This window comes from Macaca nemestrina, chromosome 4, assembly GCF_043159975.1.
Source record: "Macaca nemestrina isolate mMacNem1 chromosome 4, mMacNem.hap1, whole genome shotgun sequence".
Classification (NCBI taxonomy): Eukaryota; Metazoa; Chordata; class Mammalia; order Primates; family Cercopithecidae; genus Macaca; species Macaca nemestrina.
Window position 1 is genome coordinate 114,196,998 of NC_092128.1, and position 26,919 is coordinate 114,223,916.

The following is a 26,919-nucleotide window of genomic DNA, read 5'->3' on the forward strand; positions in this document are numbered from 1 at the left end:
CATTTATAAAACCAAGGTAAAGCCCAAGACCTAGGAAGCCTATTCTGAAAGTGTAGGCCAGCACACAGGTAGCAGACCTGCTGATTGTGCTCCTGGGTTCAAACTCAGAAACAGCCCCATTCCCAAAGGGTTTGGCTACAGCCATTTGGCCCAGAGCCTGCAACCAAAATCATCTGCCCAGGTGTCCAGGAGGAATTGCACCCACTTGTGCCTCAGCAGAGAGGCTCATCTGTATACCAGCATCAGTCTCGGCAGTGGACCTGGAAGTTACCCTGTAACTTGGTTCAAGCTCCCCTCAGCTGTGGCCCCCAGCTTAGCATGGTTCACACAAAGACCCAGAGAGAGAGAGCCCCCATATCTCACAGCCTGGGAATTATCCAACCATCTGATCCTCTGTGATGGACCTGCCAGCCTCTGTCCCACATTTGATCCTGAGAGAAATTGATAATCACCAAGTTAATAAAAGTTCCTTTTAAAAATCAAACTTTCCTGGACCAGGCGCAATGGCTCATACCCATAATCCCAAAATTTCAGGAGGCCGAGGCAGGCAGATCACTTAAGACCAGGAGTTCAAGACCAGCCTGGGCAACATGGTGACAAACTCTGTATCTACAAAAAATACAAATCTTAGCCACGCATGATGGCAGGCACCTGTGGTCTCAGCTACTTGGGAGGCTGAGCTGGGAGGATCAAATGAGCCCAGGAGATCAAGGCTACAGCAAGCCATGATCACGTCACTGCACTACAGCCTAGGCAACACAGCGAGACCCCGTCTTAAAAAAACAACAACAAAATACCTTCCCCAGCAGAAGGGACAGTGGATAGAAAGGGGCACAAGTGCAACTTCTGGCTATTAGAAATGTTCTCATTTCACAGTATACAGATGTGTATTTTTCAGCCCTCATGTAATACTTCAATAAAAAGCTCAAACCAAAACAAACAACAAATCAAACATTTACCAACAGAAATAAAGAGTCATGAGTATGAACAAGCAATTCACCAGATAGGAAATCCAAAGGACCAATAAACTTTGTAAAGATGCCCCACCCCTCCCAAACCCCTTTCCCCATACCCTCAGAAATGCATGTCCACCATTCCCAACTACTCAACCTCTTTTCTGAAGGTTCTTGCTTGGGATACAACCCAGACTTAAATGTAATGGCATATTATAATCACCTGGGGTTTTTTTAAAAAAAAAAAACAAATTACCTATGTCCAAGCTCCACCTCAGACTGAGTCAGAATGTCTAGGGGCTAGGACCAGGAAATGGTATGTTTACAAGCCCTCCCCTGCAATTTTAATGTGCAACCAGGGCTGAGAGCCACTTCCAACTGAAATCTGGCTCTCCACTGCAGCCTTACTCAGTCACGGCTGTCTTCTCTCTTACATTCCTCTTCCCAGCAGGCCTCGAGACAGGGCAGGTGTTCTCGTTTCTCATTGCCATTTCCAAATCACTATCTCATCTACCTGCCTAAGATCCCAGCTTCAAGTCTTTTATTATCACTGCATCCATCCCTAATCCTCCTTCGTTACAGGATTAGGATACCCCCAACCTCAATCCTTAAAGATTTTAGCTCCTGGCTATGACACTCTCTCCAATGTTGTTCTTGTCAAAATGCATAATGATTTTAGTATCTCTAGAGATCATCCTAGACCTCAACCTCTCCTCCCATAATCCAGTACTCCACTTGACCTCGGTAGTTCATTCCCACAATCATGCCCCAGAACTTGTCATTACCAATAGCTGACACCCTCCACAATCTCAATTTCTAGCATCCCACTCTCCTGCCATCCCCTATCTTTTCAATTCCCCTCCTCAAATGTCTTCACTCCAACATTTTTTAAGTCCATAATTTTTAAAGTTCCATAATCCACTGATCCTACCATCTTTTCAGGGTCCTTCATCCAGCTTAGAGTCTAGATCCACCGTTAAGACTCAAAAGTTTCCCTCCTTTGAATATACCCTCAACTACCGTGCCTCATCTTCCTCTATCATTATCACCAGGAACCCCAATCCTGGATAAATCCTACTCTCTAATCCGCACAAGTGAATTTGGCTGGAGGAAAAAAACAAACATAACTCTACTGATGACCTCGCTGTGCACTTAGGACAGCTGACTCCAAGTGGGCCTTGGTACAGCCTTGTAATCACACACCATTTTAGTCTCCTGGTTGACAAGGTCACAACTTTTCCTCTTCTTACCTCTACATCTCCTTTGCTCTCCTCAGGCTCAGCAGATGATTTTGCTTCCTAATTCACTAAGAAAACAACAGCAACAAGGATCTACCAGTTCACCTGCCAAAGTACTCTTTCCGTCTGCCTCTATGGATGCATGCTCTGTGCTCCTACTAAGACCAACCCCGCCACTGTACACTAGATCCCAGTTCCTTTCATCTCCTCAGCCACATTCCAGCAATTCTCCCATCTCATGAATCAATTTCCCCCCTCTGCTATATTATTCACATCAGCATCAAAAACACTGTAACAGCCCCCATCTTTAAAAAAAAAAAAAAAAACACTCTTAATCCTATATCTTCCTCCAACAATGGTCCCATTTCTCTACTCCCCTTTGGAAAGAAATTCTTCACAAATGATGTCTATTTTTGCCATCTCCAATTCCTGCTTTCCCATTTTCTCTTGAGAATACACCACCAACTTAACTTTTCGCTCCTCACCACTCCACCAAAACAACTGTGAAAGTCTTCAATGTCCTCCACGTTGTTAAAACCAAAGGTCAATTCTCAGCGCTCATTTTACTCCATCTATCAGTGCATTCCATACAGCTGAGCAGTCCTTTCTTTGAAACAGCATCTATACTGTTTCCAAGACACACCACTCTAGGTTCTCCTCCTTATCAAGCAATTCTTTTCAATCTCTGTTATTGGTAAGCCTTATCCTCCCAACTCTAAACACTGGAATAGCCCAGGGCTCACTCTGGACTTTCTCTTCTCTCTCTACACTCACTCATTCATCCCGTCTCATGGCTTTAAGCCACTCCTCTATACTGATTTATATTTATTCCTCTGAGGCCTCTTTGTATTCCAGGCTCATGTTATCACCCACGTAATTCACAGCTCAACCTGAGTGCTGAGCAGGCACCTGGAACTTGCTTGTTCAAGATTCAACTCCAGGTTTCTCCCTCTTCCTCAAACCTGCTTCTGCCACAGATCCCTTTCAATGAACGGCAACGCCAGCCTTCTATCTGCCAGGCCAAAAACCTTGTACTTTTTCTCTCACACTTCCCAGCTAATACATCAGCTTATTTTGTTGATTCTATTTTCAAAATATATCTAGATCTACACCGACCACTTTTCGCCACCTTCATTGTCCACACTCTTAGACTAAGTTACCATCATCTCTTCCCTGGCTCGTAATAGCAGCGTCCTAATAAACTCCTGCTTCCTCCCTTACAGTCCCCTCTCAACAAAGCAACTAGTGTGATCCTTTTAAAGCCTAAATAAGACTGTTTCCTCTGCTTACAACCCTCAAATTTCAGATGGAATCACATTCAAGGTAAAAGACGAAGTCTTTACTATGGCCTCTCTATTGTCTCCCCTCATCTCCTTCTTCCTACCTCCTTACTCCCTCTAACCCAGTCACACTGATCTCCTTGCAGTTCTATGAGCATGTCACACATGTGGGTCTTATTTGGTATTCTCTCTGCCAGGAATGTTCTTCCTCCAGTTATCCACATGGCACATGCTCTCTACTCGCTGTCTCTAGCCACAGCATTTATTACCATCTTCTACTATGCATTTTCACATCTATTTATTTTCCATTTCCCTTCACTAGAATGTACGCACATGGGACTTAGCCTGTCACTGAGCAGTCCTCAATTCATCTGTTGAATGAATGAATGAATGAATGGTGCTTACACTCATTAATACTAACGCAAATACAAATTAGAGAAATATAAAAAGTCATTATATACCAATCATATGCCAAAAATTTAGTCTGATAAAACCAAGAGTGACCAAAATCTGGAACACAGTTTATATGCCACTGCTGGGAGTGTAAATTAATCCAAACACTTTACAGAACAATTTGGCAGTACTAGTAAAACTGAAAATGCATATACCCTTCAGCCTAGCAATTGCAGTTCTGCATATACATCCTAGACCCTAGGGCCTACAGCAACTCCCTCACAAATACGAAAGGAAACTTGTGCAAGAATATTGTATTAGTCCATTTTCACGCTGCTGATAAAGACATACCCGAGGACTGGGCAATTTACAAAAGAGGTTGAATAGACATACAGTTCCACAGGACTGGGGAAGCCTCACAATCACGGTGGAAGGCAAGGAAGAGCAAGTCACATCTTGGAAGCCTGCCTTGGCTTCCCAGAGTGCTGGGATTAAGGTATGAGCCACTACACCTGGCCAGAAACTTATTTGATTAAAATTTCTTTCCAAACTTCATAAATAACAATCGCCAGTTTCTTCTAATCGAAATGAAGAGTAAAGAGGCAAAGAGAGAATGAACCAGCAGGGGAAATGCCGAATGCGTATAAAACCATCAGATCTTGTGAGAACTCACTATTATGAGAACAGTACGGGGGGAACTGCCCCCATGATTCAATTATCCCCCATGATTCAATTATCTCCACCTGGCCCCACCATTGACATAAGGGGAATATAATAATTCAAGGTGAGATTTGGGTAGGGACACAGAGCCAAACCATATCAGATATTCACTGCTATTGTCTATAAAAGCAAACCAACCAGAAACTTGACTATCATCAGGAAATGTATAAACTATAATAGAAACATACAATGGAATACTACACAGCAGCTAAAACGAATGACCAAACTACAAATACCAATATGACTGTAGTTCAAAATCACAAGGCTAAACTAATAAAAAGCAAACTGCAGAAATGATATGTAAGGTATGATGGTGTGTGTGTAGGCTACATCCATATATAATAAAATAAAAATAGAAATGTTTATATATATACATATATATGTGTGTGTGTATATGTATGTGTGTGTGTGTATATATATACACACAGTGGTTATTTCTGAGCAGGAAGGCAGACAGAAAAAGAGAATCAGGGAAGATTACACAGGGTGCTTCAACTGCATCCATTTTATTTTCTTTCTTTACAAAAAAGAAAAGCCTGGTCGGGCACAGTGGCTCATGCCCGTAATCCCAGCACTTTGGGAGGCCGAGGCAGGCGGATCACGAAGTCAAGAGATCGAGACCATCCTGGCCAAAATGGTGAAACCTCATCTCTACTAAAAATACAAAAATTAACTCGGCGTGGTGGTGCACACCTGTAGTCCCAGCTACTCGGGAGGCTGAGGCAGGAGAATCGCTTGAATCCGGGAGGCGGAGGCTGCAGTGAGCCAAGATCGTGCCACTGCACTCCAGCCTGGCGACAGAGTGAGACTCCGTCTCAAAAAACAAAAAAACAAAAAAAAAGAAAAGAAAAGCCTGGCAAATATGGAAAAATATAAGAATCTGGTATCAGTAAATGATAGGTACATGGGTATTTGTTATGTTATTCTCTAAATTCTTCTGTATGCTTAACATATTCATAATCTTAATTAAGCATATTATATCACATGGAAACTTATTTATTTTTGAGACAGAATCTTACTATGTGGCCCAGGCTGGAGTGCAATGGCACAATCTCAGCTCACTGCAACCTCTGCCTGCCTGGTTCAAGCGATTCTCCTGTCTCAGCCTCCCAAGTACCTGGGACTACAGGGTCACGTGTCACCACGCCCAGCTAATTTTTGTATTAGACAGGGTTTCGTCATGTTGGCCAGGCTGGTCTCAAACTCCTGACCTCAAGCGATCCGCCTGCCTTGGCTTCCCAAAGTGCTGGATTAAGGTATGAGTCACTGCACCCAGCTGGAAACTTACTTAATTAAAATTTCTTTCCAAACTTCATAAATGGCAATTGCCAGCTTCTTCTAATTGAAATGAATGGTAAAGCTGTCAGGGCTTTCCAGAAAATTCTGCAATTCCACAAGAAAAGATCTGGCTGCCCTCACTCAGCATTCCACCTCAGCTTCTTTTCCTTAAAAAGTCCTTCCATGGCACATTTCTATTTAAATATTAATCATTTGTAAACATTCCCACATAAATGCACTGCTCTAGGCAAGGGCTATGAAATGGAAATGCAATATGAAGCAGACACACCATAGCAAAAGGCACCAAGACTCGTGTGAAAATCTAAAATCACCAGTTGCCACGGATGACTAATAAAAAGATAGATAGCAGCTCTTTCATTTAGGGACATGAGTTTTTTAATCACAGCAAGAGAAGGATAATCTCTTCTGCATTCTCAGACATTTTACCAAAACCAGAAAGTGCCTATGTTAGTTCAAATCAGTAGAAAAATTACCAAGATCGCTTATTAATTAGATTAATACAGGATGAAAATCCAGAAACATTAAAGCATAATCTATAGAAAAACTGACTTTGCAAAGTCAAAACACATTTATGGCATCACAAACAATATGAAAAACAAATGTTCAGCCAGTAGGTAAATCAGAAAGGTTAATTTCAGTGATAATTAATTTCAGTGATGTCAATACAACCAACTTAAACTCTTTTTTTCAGGAATCTCACTGCTTGCTAACCGACTTGTTCTTACAGGCAAGACTACTTTTTTAAATCTCAAATGTGAAAACTGATATACAATTTACAGAGGTATAAGCCCAGCTGATTGGTATAAATGACAAACCTCTCAATGCCATGGTTTCCTTATTATAATTCAAGGTTTCCTTGTTATAATTCAATACAGATATTGAAAACTTGCCATCCACTAATTTTTATATAATACCTTTGAGACTCATAGGACAAAAGGCAATGCAAAGCCTCTTATACATAACCATGGTAAAGGTTTAAAGTTGATGCAGTAGGCTTCCATGAGCCAACAATGATGCCAGCCAACTAGCTCCGACAACTTTATTATGCTAATCATTTGTATAAATTGTTAGTGGCTGTGAGATGTGAATCATAAATAGCATACCATACTTACATATGATCTTTGGTTCCCAGTTTTTTGTTGTCGTTGTTGTTGTTTTTTGAGACGGAGTCTCGCTCTGTCACCCAGGCTGAAGTGCAGTGGCCGGATCTCCGCTCACTGCAAGCTCCGCCTCCCGGGTTTACGCCATTCTCCTGCCTCAGCCTCCCCAGTAGCTGGGACTACAGGCGCCCGCCACCTCGCCCGGCTAGTTTTTTGTATTTTAGTAGAGACGGGGTTTCACCGTGTTAGCCAGGATGGCCTCGATCTCCTGACCTCGTGATCCGCCAGTCTCAGCCTCCCAAAGTGCTGGGATTACAGGCTTGAGCCACCGCGCCTGGCCTGGTTCCCAGTTTTAAAGGACACTAATCTGAGCTAGAATATGTTTTAAAAGTCCATTATTAGTTCTCACTGATTAAATCATTTAACAATTAGATACGGCTTGAAGGTTACACCATCAAGCACATATTTTTCCACCACACAAATTATGCATCTGCATAAAGACTGATAAATCCATTCTGAAAAATGAACATTTGAAAATCACAAGCCCTCATTGCCACCACGTTATATTAGCATAAATATTCTTGCAATTGTCAACCAGAAAGTTTTACATTTCTCAGTACTTTATTTTAGCACTGAAGTGACATCTAGGGCTTGGGAAAACTCAGAACAGCGTGGGTTAGGAAAGCTACAATTATATCTTGACTGCCTTCACCAAATTACAGGAGTGGGAGGTAAAGACATTAATTGAGACACTCATAAAAGAACACACCCTTAAAAGTGAACCCTGTAGTCCACACACTTTTTCTGGATTAAATCAAGAAAATAAAAATTTTTAAAAAACACACATATACCCCTCACTTAGTGAATTTTACAGACAGCACAGCAACAAGAAGTACCCAGTTCATAACTCGTTGAGAGGAGAAATTCATGCATCTTTCTGGCTGTAACCAAGGCAGTTATTACGATTTAATTAGAAGTTCTTATTCACTTTATTAATTACAGAGTTAATTATGTCTGTTTAAAGTGAACTGTGGGATTTGCAGAGCCAACCTACTATTTGTATTTTTTAAAAAGTGAATATGTTTTAAGTACCAATTAGCAAGGGTATGTTTTATATTTGCACCTAGTACAGTTTCCAGTCTTGAAAGATTAGATTTCCACTTGACTCTCTAACACAGCAAAACTGCCACACAGACATGAGAAGCAAATGTAAAACAATTGTGATAATGTTTTGTTTCAATATGTCCTACACAGAAGCTTATTTGATGGCTTCATAGTGACCCTAAGCATATTTAGAATGCTGTCAACATCCCAATACCTAATTAGCATATCATAAACAGTATCATTTCAGAACTAGAGCTATCTTAGAAGGTATGGCCAAAGGCACTTGAGAAATATGTTGAAAGAGAAATTAAGCAGTAGGTGCGGAATTCTTGAGGCATGATTAGAGTCAGTCTTACAAAAACAGAGTCAGGTACACAAATGCCAGGGCTTGGGATTATTTTAGGTATGTTTTTGGTTTGTCCTTTGACTTTTCATCTAGTAACTATTAAATATATATATACATACATATATATATATCTTTATCATCGCTCTGTAAACACTCTAAGGACAAGACTTAACTTCAACCTCTTCAGTGTCCTCATTAAAAAATAAAAACATGAAGTGAAGTATACTTATGGCAAAAAAACAAAAATCAAGACTGTACCAGCAAATCCGGGATGCTCAATGGCTTTAATGGAGCTTGTCCAAATTGGCGTCTTAATATTTAGCACCATCTAGTGGCAAATCTATTTTTTAAGTTGGAGAAAAAATACGGACCACAATCATAAGTATTGAAAAACCTCTCAGGCGCCTGTAAGTCCCAGCTACTCGGAGGCTGAGGCGGGAGAATGGCGTGAACCCGGGAGGTGGAGCTTGCAGTGAGCCGAGATCCGGCCACTGCACTCCAGCCTGGGCGGCAGAGCGAGACTCCGTCTCAAAAAATAAAAAGAAAAAAAGAAAAAAAAAGAAAAACCTCAATCAGTAATAATATTTCAACATCAGTACAAATTAATGCTTTTGATAGCTGTTGAATACACATGATAGTTAACGCAGGTATCCACTACCTATCTAACAGGCTCTTTAAATCTGTGTATACATAAAGCTTTCTAGGACAAAAGAACAAAAAAAGAAAGCTTCTGAAAGTAGTCTGATTTGTCTCATAGAAAATTCTTCTAGACCCATATTCTGACTCATTCCGGCCTGAGATTTCAAATATGTTGCCATCACAGAAAAAAACTGACAAAGACGCCCTGTAATCAGCTTTTATAAAAATGTAGGCAGATTTATATATACATATATTAGGGTAAGGCACCTAAATGGCTACTTTAATATTCAATGCTCACACTAACCTTTCTGCATTTTCTTACAATAGTCCTATTTTAAAGAAAAAACAACCTGGCAAATGTTCTTTACAGTTTACAAGTGTAGTGAGTTAAGAAAATGAAGCCATAGCAACACTGGCCACCGCACCCAAAACAAACACCTCCCTACTAGGTGCTCCGTAAAGAAGTAGGTACATCTCAGGCTATTACTGGAAACACAGAAACCTCCTTTGACTCACAGCAATGATGCCATAAACAAAGCATTTTGCCAACAGTGGCAATAAGCTTATGCTAATAAATCCTGCCTATCTCACCTGCTTTCCCTCCTACAAAAGCTATAAACAAAACCAAAAAGTTTACATAGACTTACAGCAATATATTTTGAAGATTCTTTTTCCATAACAAAGTTGAAATACCTCCTTGTCACAAAATTATCTTTTTCACTTTTTAAAATCTTTTTGAACTTTTTAGGTCTGTGGTATATATGCAGATTTTTTACATGGGTATACTGCGTGTCACTGGGGTTTGGTGAACAAATGATTTCCCAGATAGTAAGCATAGTACCCAATAGGTATTTTTTTCAACCCTCACCCTCCTCCCACTCTCCATCCTCAAATCCTCCATCAACAGCCCCAGTGTCTATTGTTCCCCTTTGTGTCTTCATGCATTCAATGTTTAGCTCTCACTTACAAGTGAGAACATGTGGTATTTGGTTTTCTATTCCTGTGTTAATTTGCTTAGGATAATGGCCTCCAGCTGCATCCATGTTGCTGTAAAGGACATGATTCTGTTCTTTTTTATGGCTGCACAGTATTCCACGGTGCTGTAAAGGACATGATTCTGTTCTTTTTTATGGCTGCACAGTATTCCATGGTGCTGTAAAGGACATGATTCTGTTCTTTTTTATGGCTGCACAGTATTCCATGGTGTATATGTACCAAATTTTCTTTATCCAGTACACCACTGACAGGCACCTGGGTGCCCATATCTTTGCTATTGTGAATAGCGCTGCAATAAAAAAAAAAGTTCCGTTTTCAGTTGAGGAATCGTCACAGCTGCTTTCCGTAATGGCTGAACAAATTTAACTCCCACCAGCAGTGTATATGCTTCCCTTTTCTCTGCAACCTTGCCAGCATCTGTTACTGTTTGACTTGTTAATAATAGCTGCTCTGACTGGTGTGAGATAGTATCTCATTGTAGTTTTCATTTGCATTTCTCTTATAATTAAGTGATATTTAGCATTTTTTCATGTTTGTTGGCCATATATATGTCTTCTTTTAAAAGTGTCTGTTCATGTCCTCTGCCCACTCTATAATGGGGTTGTTTTCTGCCTGTAAGTTTGCTTAAGTTACTTACAGATTCTGGATATTAGATATTTGTCAGATGAACAGTTTGCAAATATTTTCTCCACTCTGTAGGGTGTCTGTTTACTCTGTTGATAGTTTCTTTCACTGTGCAGAAGCTCTTTACTTAAACTAGGTCTCGCTTATCTATTTTTGTTTTGTTGCAATTGCTTTGGAAGACTGTCATGAAATCTTTGCAAAAGTCTACGTCCAGAATGTTGGACCTATGACAAAACTTATGACATAACTGTCCTAGGTTTTCTTCTAGAGTTTTTATACTATTAGATTTTACATTTAAGCCTTTAATCCATCTTGAGTTTATTTTTGTATATGATGAAAGGCAGGGCTCCAGTTTCATTCCTCTGTATATGGTAAGCCAGTTATTCCAGCCCTATCTATTGAATAGGAGTCTTTTCCCCATTGCTTACTGTTGTCAATGCTGTTGAAGATCAGATGATTGTAGGTATGCAGCTTTATTTCCAGGCTCTCTAGTCTGTTCCATTGGTCTATGTGTCTGTTTTTCTACAGGTACTACGCTGTTTTGGTTCCTGTAGCCTTGTAGCGAAGTTTGAAGTCGGACAGTATGATGCCTCCAACTTTATTCTTTTTGTTTAGGATTGCTTTTGCCATTTTTGGGTTCAATCTTGGGGGGCTGTATATTTCCAGAAATTTATCCATTTATTCTAGGTTTTCCAGTTTCTGTGCATAGACGTGTTCATAGTAGTCTCTGAGGGTTTTTGTATTTCTGTGGGTTTGGTGGTAATGTCACCTTTGTCATATCCAATTGTGTTTATTTGGATCTTCTCTTTATCAAACTACCTAGCAATCTATCAATCTTATTTATTCTTTCAAAGAACCAACTTTTGGTTTCATTGATCTTTTGTATAGATTTTCATGTCTCAATTTTGTTCAGTTCAGCTCTGATTTTGGTTATCGCCTTTCTTCTGCTAGTTTTGAGGTTGGTTTGCTCTTGTTTTTCCAGAGTTCCTCCAGGTGTGGCATTGGGTCATTAATTTGAGATCTTTCTAAATTCTTGATGTAGGCATTTAGCACTATAAACTTTCCTCTTAACACTTCTTTAGTTGTGTCCCAAGGATTCTCGTATGTTGTGGCTTTGTTTTCATTAGTTTCAAATAGTTGTTTTTCTGCCTTAATTTCATTCTTTACCCAAAAGTCATTCAGGAACAGGTTTAATTTTCATGTAATTGCATGGTTTGGGGATCTTCTTGGTATTGATTTCTACTTTTATTGCACTGTGGTCTGAGAGTGTGGTTGGCATGATTTTAGTTTTTGTTTGTTTTAGAATTGCTTTATGGCCAAGCATGTGGTCAATATTAGCATAGCTACCATGTATAAATTAGAAGAATGTATATTCTGTTTGTGTTGGGTGAAGTATTTTGTAGATGTCTGTTAGGTCCATTTGGTCAAGTGTCAAGTTTAGGTCCCAAATATCTTTATTAGTTTTCTGCATCGATGCTCTAACACTGTCAGCAGGGTGTTGAAGTTTCCACTATTGCTGTGTGGTCATCTAACTTTCTTTGCAGGTCTCTAAGAACTTGTTTTATGAATCTGGGTGCTCTAGTGTTGGGTGCATATATATTTAGGATCATTAAGTCTTCTAGTTGAATTGAATCTTTTATCATCCACTATGTAATGCTCTTCTTCGTCCTTTCTGATTATTGTTGGTTTAAAGTCAGTTTTGTCTGAAATAAGAATAGCAATCCCCGCTCTGTTTTGTTTGTTTGTGTTCTGTTTGCTTACTTGACAGGTCTTTCTCCATCCCTTCACTTTGAGCCTATGGATGCCACTGCATGCAAGACGAGTCTCTTGAAAACAGCATATAGTTGGGTCTTGCTTCTTTATCCAGTTAGCCACTCTTTTACATTCAAGTAATTTACATTCAAGGTTAATATTGCTATGTGAGAATTTCATCCTGTCATGTTGTTAGCTAGTTGTTATATAGATAATATACTTGCTTTATTGTGTCAGTGGGCTATGTACTTGTGTTTTTGTGGTGGCAGGTATCAGTATTTAATTTCCATGTTTAGCACTCCCTTAAGGACCTCTTGTAAGTCTGGTGGTAACGAATTCTCTTAGCATTTGCTTGCCTGAAAATGATTCTATTTTTCTTAGCTTAGTTTGGCCAGATATAAAATTCTTGGTTGGAATTTTTCTTTGAGGATGCTGAATATAATCTCTTCTGGCATGTAAGGTTTCTGCCAAAAGGCCTCCTATTAGCTGGATGGGGTTACCTTTTTATGTGACCTGTACCTTCTATATACCTGCCTTGAAGATTTTTTATTTCATGATGACTTTGGACAATCTGGTGACTATGTGTCTTGGGGAAGGTCACCTTGTATAGTATGTGGGTATGCTACAGGGCTTCTCTGAACTTCCTAAATTTGCATGTCACTCTACAGCGAGGTTGGGGAAATTTTCATGGACAATATCCTCAATTATGTCTTCCAAGACACTGCTCTCCCTCCATCTCTTTCAGGAATGCCAGTGGGTCACAGGTTTGGTCTATTTACATAATCCCATATTTTTTGGAGGTTTTGTTCATTTTTAAACTATTTTTTCCTTTTTGTCTACCTGCATTGATTCAAAGGAACAGTCTTCAAGGTCTAAGATTCTTTCCTCAGCTTGATCTATTCTGTTATTAATGCTTCCAATTGCATTCTGAAATTCCTGTAGTAAATTTTCATTTCCAGAAGCTCAGTTTGGTTCTTTCTTAAAATGGCTATGTGGTCTTTCAACTCTTGCACTCTTCCTGTGTTCCCTGGATTCGGTTTCAACCTTTTCCTCTATGTCGACTAGCTTCCTTGCCATCCAGATTCTGAATTCTGTGTCTGTCATTTCAGTCTTTTCAGTCTGGTTAAGAACCATTGCTGGGGAGCTAGTGCAGTCGTTTGGAGGTTGAAAAAACACTCTGGCTTTTAGAGTTGCCAGAGTTCTTGCACTAGTTCTTACCTGTGTGGGCTGATATCCTGTAATATTTGAAGTTGTTACTTTTTGCATGGGACTTCTTGCTTTTATATTATTTGATGCTCTTGAAAGTTTGACTAATATTTGTTTGGTTTAGTCAACTGGCTTCATTGTGGATGCTTTCAGGAGGCCAAGGCTCAACTGAGCACTCCTGGGCTACATGCTCTAATCCTTGTGGTGCTGGGACCAGGCCTGCGGCTTTGTTTTCTGGCTCCTTGAGGTTAAGTACCTGCTGCTCTGGAGGAGCTGAGATGTTCCCAGTCCGCTGGCAACAACACTCTGATGGCAGCTGCCAACAAAAGCACTCTGGTGGGGCAGCAGTAGGCTCCCATGCACATGCATGCCTGCAGACTGGCACGGGGAAGCTGTGGGCAAACGCACATTGGCAGAAGGCTGCAAGTGGGCACATGCCAGCAGGGGAAGGCTACTGGCAGATGCACATTGGCAGGGGCCCGGGTCCATTTGCAAAACCACTCCAATGGACAGATATGGTCTTACAGCAAAAAGCTATGGAAATGGCCGCTGGCAAGCTGACGCTATGCTGCAAGCAGGTACAGCCAGGCAGGGAGGGACCCTAGGAGAGACCAGCAACGGGGAGTTGGGGGAGGTCCTCAGATCAGATTGAAACCATTCCACAAGCAAGCCAGCCCTGTCTTGTCCAGGTCTGGCAGCCAACAAAGGCTAGAGCTGCCTAGAGGAGTATGGTGGGCCTTGGGTTATGCATATCCATAGCCGTGCTCCACTGCAGCTGTTCCCACAACAAACCCTCTGGGCTCCACACAGGCTGGAGTTCCATCTCTGCCAACTCTCCAGGAAGTTCTCCCTGCCATCTCAGATGTTGATGAGAATCATGGGGTCTCCCGCAGCTAGGCTCCCAGAGGTCTGTGGCAAGAGTGGGCCACTCCACATCTATTTCACTCACCCCTTCCCTAGGAGCCACTCAGGGCCAGGGACAAACCGTGGTGCTTGGCAACCCTGTGTCGGGTTTCCAGCTTCCTCCCCTTTCGGCCTGGCATCTGCATCCTCCCTCTGTCCACTCTCAATGCCTTCTTTCCAAAGATTTGTTCAGAGTGTGCTGGCCTACTTGATGGTCTGGTCTCTCTCAGTGGGAGAGGCTCTTCCTAGCTGCCTCTAGTTAGCCATCTTGCTATTTGTCCAAAATTATTATTAAAGAATAAAGTATGAAAGCAATTTTCATAACTTGAATAAAAGTGAAGTTTTCATCTCCTACACTGCTGGAAAAAAATCTCTTTTACACAAATGCTTATTTTGATTCAAAAGCTAAAAAAATATGTATTAATATTAGAATCCAAGCCAGGCACAGTGGCTCACGCCTGCAATCCCAGTACTTTGGGAGACTGAGGCAGGCAGATCACTTGAGCCCAGCCTAAGAAACATGGCGAAATCTCATCTCTACAAAAAAAAAAATACAAAAATTAACCACAACCACACATGGTGGTGCACACCTGTGGTCCCAGCTACTCAGAAGGCTGAGGTGGGAGAATCACTTGAGCCCAGGAGGCGGAGGTTGCAGTGAGCCGAGACCATGGCACTGCACTCCAGCCTGGGTAACAAAACGAGAACATATCTTTAAAAAAAAAAAAAAGAAAGAAAGAAAAAAAAATCCAGCCAGGTGCAGTGGCTCACACCTATAGTCACAGAACTTTAGGAGGGCAAGGTCAGCAGGTCACTTGAGCCCAGGAGTTTAAAATCAGCCTGGACAACATAGTGAAAGCCTGTCTCTACAAAAAATACAAAACTTAGCTGGGCATGGTGGTGCACGCCTGAGGTCCCAGATACTTGAGAGGCTGAGATGGGATGATTGCTTGAGTCCAGGACGTTGAGGCTGCAGTGAGCCGCGATGGAACCACTCCACTCCAGCTTGGGCAACAGAGCAAGACCTTGTCTCAAAAAAAAAAAAAAAAAGAAGAAGAAGAAGAAAAAGAAAAAGCCAGGCATGGTGGCTCACACCTGTAATCCCAGCACTCTGGGAGGCTGAGGTGGGCGGATCCCTTGAAATCAGGAGTTTGAGACCAGCCTGACCAACATGGAGATGCCCATCTTTTCTAAAAATACAAAAATTAGCTGGGCATGGTGACAGACATCTATAATCCCAGCTAGCTACTCGGTAGGCTGAGGCAAGAGAATTTCTTGAACCCAGGAGGCTGAGGTTGCAGTGAGCCAAGATCACGTACAGTCTGAGTGAATTTTCAAGGGCAAAGCCTCATCATGGGTGCTGGCTAAAACTGTCCCTAGTAATTTTTAAAGAGTTCAGTCAAATTAATAAATACAACATCAAGACTGAAGCAGATTAATGGGCAAAAGGCATATGCAAATACTTACAAATTAGATGGAGGAGGAGGAAGATCTCATATTGAATATTCGCTGGGTATTAAAAACTGAGTGGTTCTTTTTTTAAAAAAGTCTATCACACAAAGAAAACTGCAGAAAACATAAATGTTCAGCCCCATAAATTAAAACAAAGCAAGCACCCATGTAACCACCAGAGTCCTAGAAATTGAGCATTGCCAGAAGCCCATCGGTTCCTTCCCATTTCTTTCCAATCATTAACCCCTCCCTCCTCTCCAAAGGTAACTACCATCTTGACTTCTAACATTCTAGTTTTGTACTCATTTTAAAATCTATTTAAGTGGAATCACATACAGTAGTATAGATTCTTGTGTGTGGGTTTTGTTCAACATCATGTTTTTAAGGTTCATCCATATTGTGTAAATTGAGTTTGTTCGTTTTCATTACAGTATAGTAGTCCAAGTTTGAAATGTATCATAATTTACTTACCTACTATACTGTTGATGGAAATCTCCCCACACAACAATTTGGAGGTAGTAAAAATGCGGTGCTATAAACATTCTTATACACACTACTTTGTTGCACACATGCCCACCATTTCTGTGGGCACTCCCTTAAGGAGGGAAATTCTGGAAGTAAAAATTACAGTCACAGGGCATGCACATATTCTGCTTCTACACTGCCAGGTTATCAAAGTGGTTATATCCAACAGTATAAAAAAATTTCCTTGGGCATGGTGGCTCATGCCTATAATCCTAACACTTCCAGCCTGACCAACATGGTGAAACCCCGTCTCCACTAAAAATACAAAAATTAGCCAGGCATGGTGGCACGCGCCTGTAATCCCAGCTACTCAGGAGGCTGAGGCAGGAGAATTGTTTGAACCTGGGAGATGGAGGTTGCAATGAACTGAGATCACGCCACTGTACTTCAGCCTGGGCGACAGAGCTACACTCCATCTCAAAAAAAAAAAGTCCTAACACTTTGGGAGGCTGAGGTGGAGGGATCACTTGAGTTCAAGATGAATCTGGGCAACATAGTGAGACCTCATCTCTACAAAAAAAGTTAGCTGGGTGAGGTGACACATGCCTGTAGTCCCAACTACTCAGGAGGCTGAAGTGAAAGGATTGCTTAAGCCTGGGAGGTCAAGACTGCAGTGAGCCGAGATCGTTCCACTGCACTCCAGCCTGGGTAACAAAGCAAGACCTTTCCTTTAAGTAAGAAAAAAAAAAAAAAAAAAAAAAAAATTCCTTGCTCCATTGCTCCATATCCCTCTGTATTATTAATCCTTCTAATTTTAGTATTCTGGCAAGTGTGCAACAGTTGTATGCCATTATGATTTTAATTTGCATTTCTCTAATGATTTGTGGTCTTTGGCACCTTTTCTTATTTTTACTGGCCACTTGGATATTCTTTTTGGTGAAGTGCCTATTCAAGTCTCTTACCTATTATTCTATTGGTTTGTCTTTTTCTCTCTTACCCATTATTCTACTGGCCTTCTTCTCACTGATTTGTAGTCTTTCCCATATCCTATACATACATAATCCCTTTGTCACAGAGTTGCAACCATCTTTTCCTACTCTTTGGCTTGCCTTTCACTCTCTTAAACATGATTTTTGATAAGCAGAAATTCTTGGTTTTAATAAATTCCAATATATCATTTTTTATGGTTCTTTTTTGTGTCCATTTAAGAAAACTCTTCATACTGTAAGGTCACATAGATATTTTCCTATATTATCTCCTATAATTTTTTTTTTTTTTTTTGAGACAGGGTCCAACTGTCTCTCCAAGTCTGGAGTGCAGTGGCATGATTTCCGCTCACTGCAAGCTCTGCCTCCTGGGTTCATGCCATTCTCCACCTCAGTCTCCCAAGTAGCTGAGACTACAGGCTCCCGCCACCATGCCTGGCTAATTTTTTGTATTTTTTTAGTAGAGACAGGGTTTCACCGTGTTAGCCAGGATGGTCTCGATCTCCCGACCTCGTGATCCACCCGCCTCGGCCTCCGAAAGTGCTGGGATTACAGGTGTGAGCCACCACACCCAGCCTATCTCCTATAATCTTTACTGTTTTGCCTTTCACAGGTAGATCCACAATCCACTGAGAATTCATTTGTGGTGTAGTATGAGATACAGGTCTTGATTCACTTTGTTTTATTATATATGTGTGTGTGTGTGTGTATGTGTGTACACATGAACATGCAGATATATAAAATGCTCCAGCACTATTTACTGAAATATATTGTCACTGTTCTGCATGTTATCTTTACAATAAATTATCTACATATGCACATGTCTATTTCTGTATTCCTTACTCTGTTCCACTGATCTACTATACTAACCAAGACTGTTGTGTATCCCTGCACCAATATAACACTGTCTTTGTTAATCTAGTTTTATTTTTTTTAATTCCATATCCGATAAAACAAATTGTTCCACTTTACTCTTGAAGAGTATCTTGGCTCTTCTTGGCCTTCTGCACTTTCATATAAATTTATCTTTTAATGATGTGATAGCCCGTAACTACATCTTATTAACATACTTAAAAAATATCAAACAGCCAGCCTAGAAGGGGTATCTAACTTGCCTGAGGTCCTAAGACTGCAAAACTTAGATTTGAACCTAGGAGTGTCTCTGTGCAAAGTGCACACTTTTTCACTATAACATCCTGCAGGGCTAAACTCACACATGAAAATGTTAAGCCTAAAAATAAAAATATATGAAAGTAAAAAAAAAATGAAGCAATATTCCAACACCAACTCAAATTATCATGAGTTGCCAGACGCAGTGGCGCACACCTGTAATCCCAGCACTTTGGGAGGCTGACGCAGGCAGATCACTTGAGGTCAGGAGTTTGAGACCAGCCTGGCCAACATGTCAAAACCCTGCCTCTACTAAAAATACAAAAATCAGCCAGGTGTGGTGGCACACGCCTGTAATCCCAGCCACTTGGGAGGCTGAGGCAGGAGAATCGCTTGTACCTGGGAGGAGGTTGCAATGAACTGAGATCACACCACTGCATTCCAGCTTGGGCAAAAGAGCAAGACTCTGTCTCAAAAAAAAAAAAAAAAATTATATATATATATATATGATGGGTAATTTTAATATATGTCCTAAAGAGTTGATTTATTAATAGTTACTGCCTAAAGTCCAATGTTATAAAATGTGGGTCATGTCTCATTCTCTTTCTACAGCTACTAAGAAGATGAAATGGGTAGGTCTTTGGCAACAAATAATAGAAAAGACTTATGGATGATTCCCAGATGTCTAGCTTGAGCAAAGGATGTTTACAGAAGGAAAATAATATTTCTTTAACAACTAGGCAGTGTAGCAGGTGCTTGACATAAACTATCTCATTTTATTCTCCCAACTCCAGCAGGTATTATTGGTGACCCAAATTACAAACAAACAAAAGGATTCGGAAAGGTTAGGTAAACTTGTCCAAAGTGAAAAATAAATTACTGGATATCAGATCTTAACTGAAACCTCAGGTGTTAAGCCCTTTCCAAAACACCACAGTGCTGATATCTGTGATATTTGCTTCATAACTGAGCTGAAAAACTAAATTTTCCACCAGGGAATATATAAGGGACACTAAAACAATAAGCAGCTGCCAGGGTTTCATTGTGATTAAATGCAGTAAATCACATGGGAGCCTTTTGACATAACTGCCCCAACCAGCAATCTTTAAGAACGATACTGTATTTGTTTATGTTTTTTTTTCATTTTTGTAAAAAGATGTTGGATCCTTAATACATGTTAGAGCACATGTAATATCCCATCCCACATTTTTTACAATTTCAGTGCAGTGACAGCAGAAATCTTGTGGTTTGGTTCTTAACATATTCCGAGTGAAATTAAAATGAGGGTATTAAAGGCTCATGAAAAAATAAGGGACGACTAGGATACACCTCGGTGTAACTAATCAGAGACCAACAATTTCCATATATACATATATAAGAGAGAATGGTAACTCAATGTAGGGAAATAATGTACCCACTTTATTATGTGCTTATCATACCACATCAGTAATACTAGGTAACACAGTAAGAACAACAGATCAACTACAGTAATATTCTTACCAAAGAGTAAGACTTATAATGCAGATTCCTGACCATTATTTAGAAAATTTCTGGCCAGGTGTGGTGGCTCACACCTGTAATATCATCACTTTGGGAGACTGAGGCGGGCAGATCACGAGATCAGGAGTTCAAGACCAGCCTGGCCAACATGGTGAAACCATGTCTCTAGTAAAAATTAGCCAGGCATGGTGGTACGCACCTGTAATCCCAGCTACTCAAGAGGCTGAGGCAGGAGAATTGCTTGAACCCGGGAGGTGGAGGTTGCAGTGAGCTGAGATCACGCCACTGTACTCCAGCCTGGGCAACAGAGCAAGACTCCATCTCAGAAAAAAAGAAAGAAAGAAAGAAAGAAAGTCTCTGATCCACTGAGTCAAAAGGTGGGAATCTGCTTTTTAAAAAGTTTGTATTTTCACGTGTATCAAATAGTCATGTGTCACCTAACAATCAGGATACATTCTAAGAAATGTATAGTTAGGCAATTTCATCATTGTGCAAACATCACAGCGTGCACTTACACAAACCTAGATGGTACAGCCTGCAACACACCTAAACTGTATGGTATGGCCTACTGCTCCTAGGCTATAAACATGTACAGCATGTCACTGTACTGAATACTGTAGGCAATTATAATACAATGGTAAGCATTTGTGTAGCTAAACACAGAAAAGGTGCAGTACAAATATAGTACTATCATCTTATGGGACCAGGGTCATATATGCAGTTCACTGTTGACTGAAATGTTACTAGCGGCACATGACTGCACATTTAAGAATATATAAAATATACATGTGAATATGAAGAGAAATACAATAAACTCCCAAGTGTCCACTACCCCTATTAAAACACAGATTTTTACCAAGACATTAAAGACACCCTGAATCCAACCCCTTCCCTCCACCAAGGTAGCTATTATCCTGATTTAATCATTCCCTTGCTTCGCTTTTCCTTTCTTGTTTTTCTTCTATCCCTCTAGGGAAAAAGCAGCTTTTTTTTTTTTTTTTTTTTTTTTTTGGGACGGCATCTCACTCTGTCTCCCAGGCTGGAGTGCAATGGCATGATCTCGGCTCACTGCAACCTCCGCCTCTCAGGTTTAAGTGATTCTCCTGCCGCAGTCTCCAGAGTACCTGGGATTACAGGCACCTGCCACCATGCCCAGCTAATTTTTGTATTTTTGGTACAGACGGGGTTTCACCATGTTGGCCAGGCTGGTCTTGAACTCCTGACCTCAAGTAACCCACCTGCCTCGGCCCCGCAAAGTGCTGGGATTACAGGTGTGAGCCACCGCATTCAGTTTCCTCCAGAATTTTGAAGATGGCATTGCTCCACTGCTTTCACACTTCCAGGTTGCTACAGAGAAATCCAAAGCCATTCTGATTCCTGATCCTGTATATGTGATCTGGGTTTTTTTCACTCCAGAATCATCTCTTTACCACACGGTGTCCTGAAATTTCCTAATGATGGGCCCCAGCATGGGTATATTTATTAGGCTGAACACACGGCAGGCACATCCAATCTGCAAACTTCAATCTTCCACTGTTGGCCATTTTCTTGAATTATTTTCATCTTTTCATTTCCTCCTATTTTATCTGCAACTCAACTGCATAAATACTGAACCTCAGGAATAGTCAGCTAAGTGTCCTCTGTCTTTTTGCCTACTTTCTAGGGGATTTCCTGAACATTATCTTACAACCTTCCAAAGATTTTCATTTCCACTATCATGTTTTAAACTTTTTTCATTTTCTAGCCGGACTTTTTTTTTTTTAATTGACACATTGTCATTACATATATTTGAGGGGTAAAATTTGAGGTGCAAATATATATATATGGTTTTTTTGTTTTGTTTTCTTTTGTTATTTGAGACAGAGTCTCGTTCTGTCACCCAAGCTGGAGTGCAGTGGCATGATCTCAGCTCACTGCAAACTTTGCCTCCTGGCTCAATCAATTCTCCTGCCTCAACCTCCCAAGTAGCTAGGATTACAGGATGTACCACCATACCTGGCTAATTTTTGTATTTTTAGTAGAAACGAGGTTTTGCCAAGTTGCCCAGGCTAGTCTCGAACTCCTGACCTCAAGTAATCTGCCCACCTTGGCCTCCCAAAGTGCTGGGGTTACAGCCATGAGCCACCATGCCCAGCCTCAATACATATACATGTTACATAATGATCAAATCAGAGTATTTAGCATGTCCATCATCTCACGCACTTATCGTTTCCTTCTGGTAAGAATGCTCAAAAGCCTCTCTTCTAGCTATTTTGCTACAATACCTTACTATTAACCATAATCACCCTTCTGTGGAATAGAATACCAGAACTTATTCCTCCTAACTGTAACTTTGTACTCATTTGAACGACCTCTCCCTACCTACCTTCCCTTCTCCCTGCCCAAGTCGCTGGTAAGTTTTATGGCTAGTCTTTTATACAGCATCCTGTTTTTATTAATCTTCATCTCATCTCTCTGAATATTTCCGTAATTGGGGTAGAGGTTGTTGGTAATTGTTTTTTTTCCCTGCAAAGTCCATTTCTTCCAAGTTGCTTTTCTGTTTTGCTTAATTCTCACCATCCACCTTCGATGCTGGATGCTTTCCTCAAATAACTGGTAATCCTCGGGTATTTGCTTATGATTAAGACTGGGAGTCTGGGGCTGGGTGCACTGGTTCTGGCCTATAATTTCAGCACTTTGGGAGGCCAAGGTGGGCAGATCATTTGAGGTCAGGAGTTCGAGCCTAGCCTGACCAACATGGTTGAAAGCCTGTCTCTACTAAAAATACAAAAATTAGCCAGGCATGGTGGCTATACCTATACACACCTATAATCCCAGCTACTCAGGAGGCTGAGGCAGGAGAATTCCTTGAACCAAAGAGACAAAGGTTGCAGTGAGCCGAGATCACACCACTGCACTCTGTTTAAAAATATATATATTAAAACACACATGGCAGGAAAAAAAATTAGCCAGGCATGGTGGTATGCACCAATAGTCCCAGCTACTCAGGAGGGAGGATCACTTGAGTCCGGGACTTCTAGGTTGCAATGAGGTAGGATCACGCCACTCACTGCACTCTAGCCTGGGTGATAGAGCAAAACCATGCCTCTAAAAAAATAAAAAATAAAAATAAATAGTGAATCATCTTTCTGTAATACAGTTATACTAAAACTTTGAAAGATTTTCTGCTTAAAAAATAAAGATATAATAACAAACCTATGGCTTATTACTAGTATGAACCAATACCCTATAAAGATTATATATTGAAGCCGGGCATGGTGGCTCATGCCTGTAATCCCAGCATTTTGGGAGGCCGAGAAGGGTGGACTGCCTGAGGTCAGAAGTTCGAGGCTAGCCTGGCCAACATGGTAAAACCCCATCTCTACCAAAAAAATACAAAAATTAGCCAGGCATGGTGGTGCAAGCCTGTAATCTCAGCTACTTGGGAGGCTGAGGCAGAAGAATCGCTTGAACCCAGGAAGTGGAGGTTGCAGTGAGCTAAGACAGTGCCATTGCACTCCAACCTGGGCTACAAGAGCAAAACTCCATCTCAAACAAACAAAAAAAAAATTATATATTGAGAAAATGTATAAAAATGATTTGTATCTGACACAGACACGGGATACCACAAGAAATTAAAAAAGAAACAATAGGCTGGGCGCAGTGGCTCACAGCACTTTGGGAGACCAATGCGGATGGATCACTTGAAGCCAGGAGTTCAAGACCAGCCTGGCCAACATTGTGAAATCACGTCTCTACTAAAACTACAAAAAATTTAGCTGGACATGGTGGTGCACACCTATAATCCCAGCTACTCAGGTGGCTGAGGCACAAGAATCACTTGAACCCGGGAGGTAGCAGTTGTAGTGAGCCAAGATTGCACCACTGCACTCCAGCCTGGGCAACAGAGCAAGCCTCTTGTCTCAAAAAAAAAAAAAAAAAAAAAAAAGAAACCTTTAATACAAAAATAAATGCCAAATAAAAATCATTCTAAAAACTGAAAGATAATACTATATTTAGAAGTTATTCTTAATATGAAAGCTTGAAACACACCAAGTATTACTTGCCTTTTCCAATAGTCTTGATCTTTCTTTCATAATATGCCTGATACAGGAAAAAATTCATCTATTTAACATTGACATTGATCAAATTAATCTGAGTGCATCAAAACGCATCTTTAAATTGAATGTTAAGAGTATGTTGCTTAGTGAAACCCCATCTCTACTAAAAATACAAAAAATCAGCCGGGTGTGGTGGCAGGTGCCTGTAGTCCCAGCTACTCGGGAGGCTGAGGCAGGAGAATGGCGTGAACCTGGGAGGCGGAGCTTGCAGTGAGCGGAGATCATGCCACTGCACTCCAGCCTGGGCGACAGAGCAAGACTCCATCTCAAAAAATAAATAAATAAATAAAGAGTATGTTGCTTCATATAAGCTTGTTTACCTTCTTAATGATTAACTATTTTGTTTGCCTCCTCTCATTTCTGTTTTGCCTTTGAATATTGCTTTCACTAATTTTAGATCAAGTTCTCATTTCATGTTGAAGTATCCCACGAAAACACTCATATCTATTTCTCTTGCAATTCCTCTCCTAAAGTATTTACAAAGGATGACAGTCTATAGTGAATATTTAAACTCAAAAACACCAACAAACATTATTGGGTAGCATTTAAATACACAACATAGCAAGAATACTACTACCTGATACGATTTGGCTCTGTGTCCCCACCCAAATCTCATCCTGAATTGTACTCCCATAATTCCCACGTGTTGTGGGAGGGGCCCAGTGGGAGATAATTGAATCATGGGGGCAGTTTTCCCCATACTGTTCCCATGGTAGCGAATAGTCTCATGAGATCTGATGGTTTTATCAGGGGTTTCCACTTTTGCATCCTCCTCATTCTCTCTTTGCCTGCTGCCATTCGTGTAAGATGGGACTTGCTCCTCCTTGCCTTCCACCATGATTGTGAGGCTTCCCCAGCCACATGGAACTGTAAGTCCAATTAAACCTCTTTCTTCTGTAAATTGCCCAGTCTTGGGTATATCTTTATCAACACATGAAAATGGACTAATAAAGTAAATTGGTACCAGGGGTGGGGTGTTGAAAAGACACCCAAAAATGTGGAAGTGACTTTGGAAGTGGGTAACAAGCAGAGGTTGGAACAGTTTGGAGGGCTCAAAAGAAGACAGGAAAATGTGGGAAGGTTTGGAACTTCCTAGAGACTTGCTGAACAGATTTGACAAAAATGCTAATAGTGATATGAACAGCAAGGTTCCAAGCTGCAGGTCTCAGATGGAGATGAGGAACTTGTTGGGAACTGGAGCAAAGGTGACTCTTGTTATGTTTTAGCAAGAGACTGGCAGCATTTTGCCCCATCCTAGAGATCTGTGGAACTTGGAACTTGAGAGAAATGATTTTTAGGGTATCTGGCTGAAGAAATTTCTAAGCAGCAAAGCATTCAAAAGGTAACTTGGGTGCTGTTAAAAGCATTCCATTTTAAAAGGGAAACAGGGCATAAAAGTTCAGAAAATTTGCAGCCTGACAATGTGATAGGAAAGAAAAGCCCATTTTATGAGGAGAAATTCAAGCCGGTTGCAGAAATTTGCAACAGTAGCAAGGAGCCCAATGTTAATCACCAAGACCATGGGGAAAATGTATCCAGGCCATGTCAGAGACTTTCACGGCAGCCCCTCCCATCACAGGACCAGAGGCCCAGGAGGACAAAATGGTTTTGTGGTCCAGGCCCAAGGTCCCCATGCTGTATGCAGCCTAGGAACTTGGTGACCTGTGTCCCCACCACTCCAGCTGTGGCTGAAAGGGGCCAATGTAGAGCTTGGGCTGTGGCTTCAGAGAATGGAAGCCCCAACCTTGGCAGCTTCCACATGGTGGTGAGTCTACAGGCACACAGAAGCTAAAAACTGAGGTATGGTAACCTCCGCCTAGATTTCAGAAGATGTATGGAAATGCCTGGATGCCCAGGCAAAAGTTTGCTGCAGGGGCAGGGCCCTCATGGAGAACCTCTGCTAGAGCAGTCAGAAGGGAAATGTGGGGTTGGACCCCCCCACACCGAGTCCCTACTGGGACACTGCCTAGTGAAGCTGTGAGAAGAGGGCCACCATCCTCCAGGCCCCAGAATGGCAGATCCACTGACAGCTTGCACCATGCACCTGGAAAAGTCACAGACACTCAACCCCAGCCTGTGAAAGCAGCCTGGAGGGAGGCTGTGCCCTGCAAAGCCACAGGGGTAGAGCTGCCCAAGACCATAGGCAGCTCCATCAGCATGACCCACATGTGAGACCTGGAGTCAAAGGAGATCATTTTGGAGCTTTAAAATTTGACTGCCCCGCTGGATTTCAGACTTGCATAGGCCCTGAAACCCCTTTGTTTTGGCCAATTTCTCCCATTAGGAACTGTATTTACCCAATACCTGTAACCCCATTGTATCTAGAAAGTAATTAGGTTGTGTTTGATTTTTACAGGCTTATAGGCAGAAGGGACTTGCCTTGTCTCAGACAAAACTTTGGACAGTGGACTTCCGGGTTAATGCTGAAATGAGTTAAGATTTTGGAGGACTGTTGGGAAGGCATGATTGGTTTTGAAATGTGAGGATTTGAGATTTTGCAGGGGCCAGGGGAGGAAAAATATGGTTTGGCTCTGTGTCCCTACTCAAATCTCATCTTGAATTGTACTCCTATGATTCTCATGCGTTGTGGGAGGGACCCAATGGGAGATAATTGAATCATGGGGCGGTTTCCCCCATACTTTTCTTGTGGTAGTGAACAAGTCTCACAAGATCTGATGGTTTTATCAAGGGTTTCCACTTTGCATCTTTCTCATTCTCTCTTTGCCTGCCACCATCCATATAAGACAGGACTT

At 41.2% G+C, this 26,919-nt stretch overlaps 1 protein-coding gene across 5 annotated transcripts in view; it reads right to left on the minus strand.

Annotated features, from left to right (window-relative positions):
• LOC105494199 (cytochrome c oxidase assembly factor 1) overlaps positions 1-26,919 on the minus strand; it is a 195,257-nt gene that overhangs the window by 54,190 nt on the left and 114,148 nt on the right. Inside the window, exon 1 of one of the 5 annotated variants that reach the window (XM_011762417.2) lies at positions 1,073-1,093. The exons of the other annotated variants lie outside the window; for them this stretch is intronic. The gene's annotated coding sequence lies outside the window, so the exon portion shown is untranslated. Of the gene's footprint in view, positions 1-1,072; positions 1,094-26,919 lie in introns of those variants that run through there. 5 annotated transcript variants of the gene reach the window in all.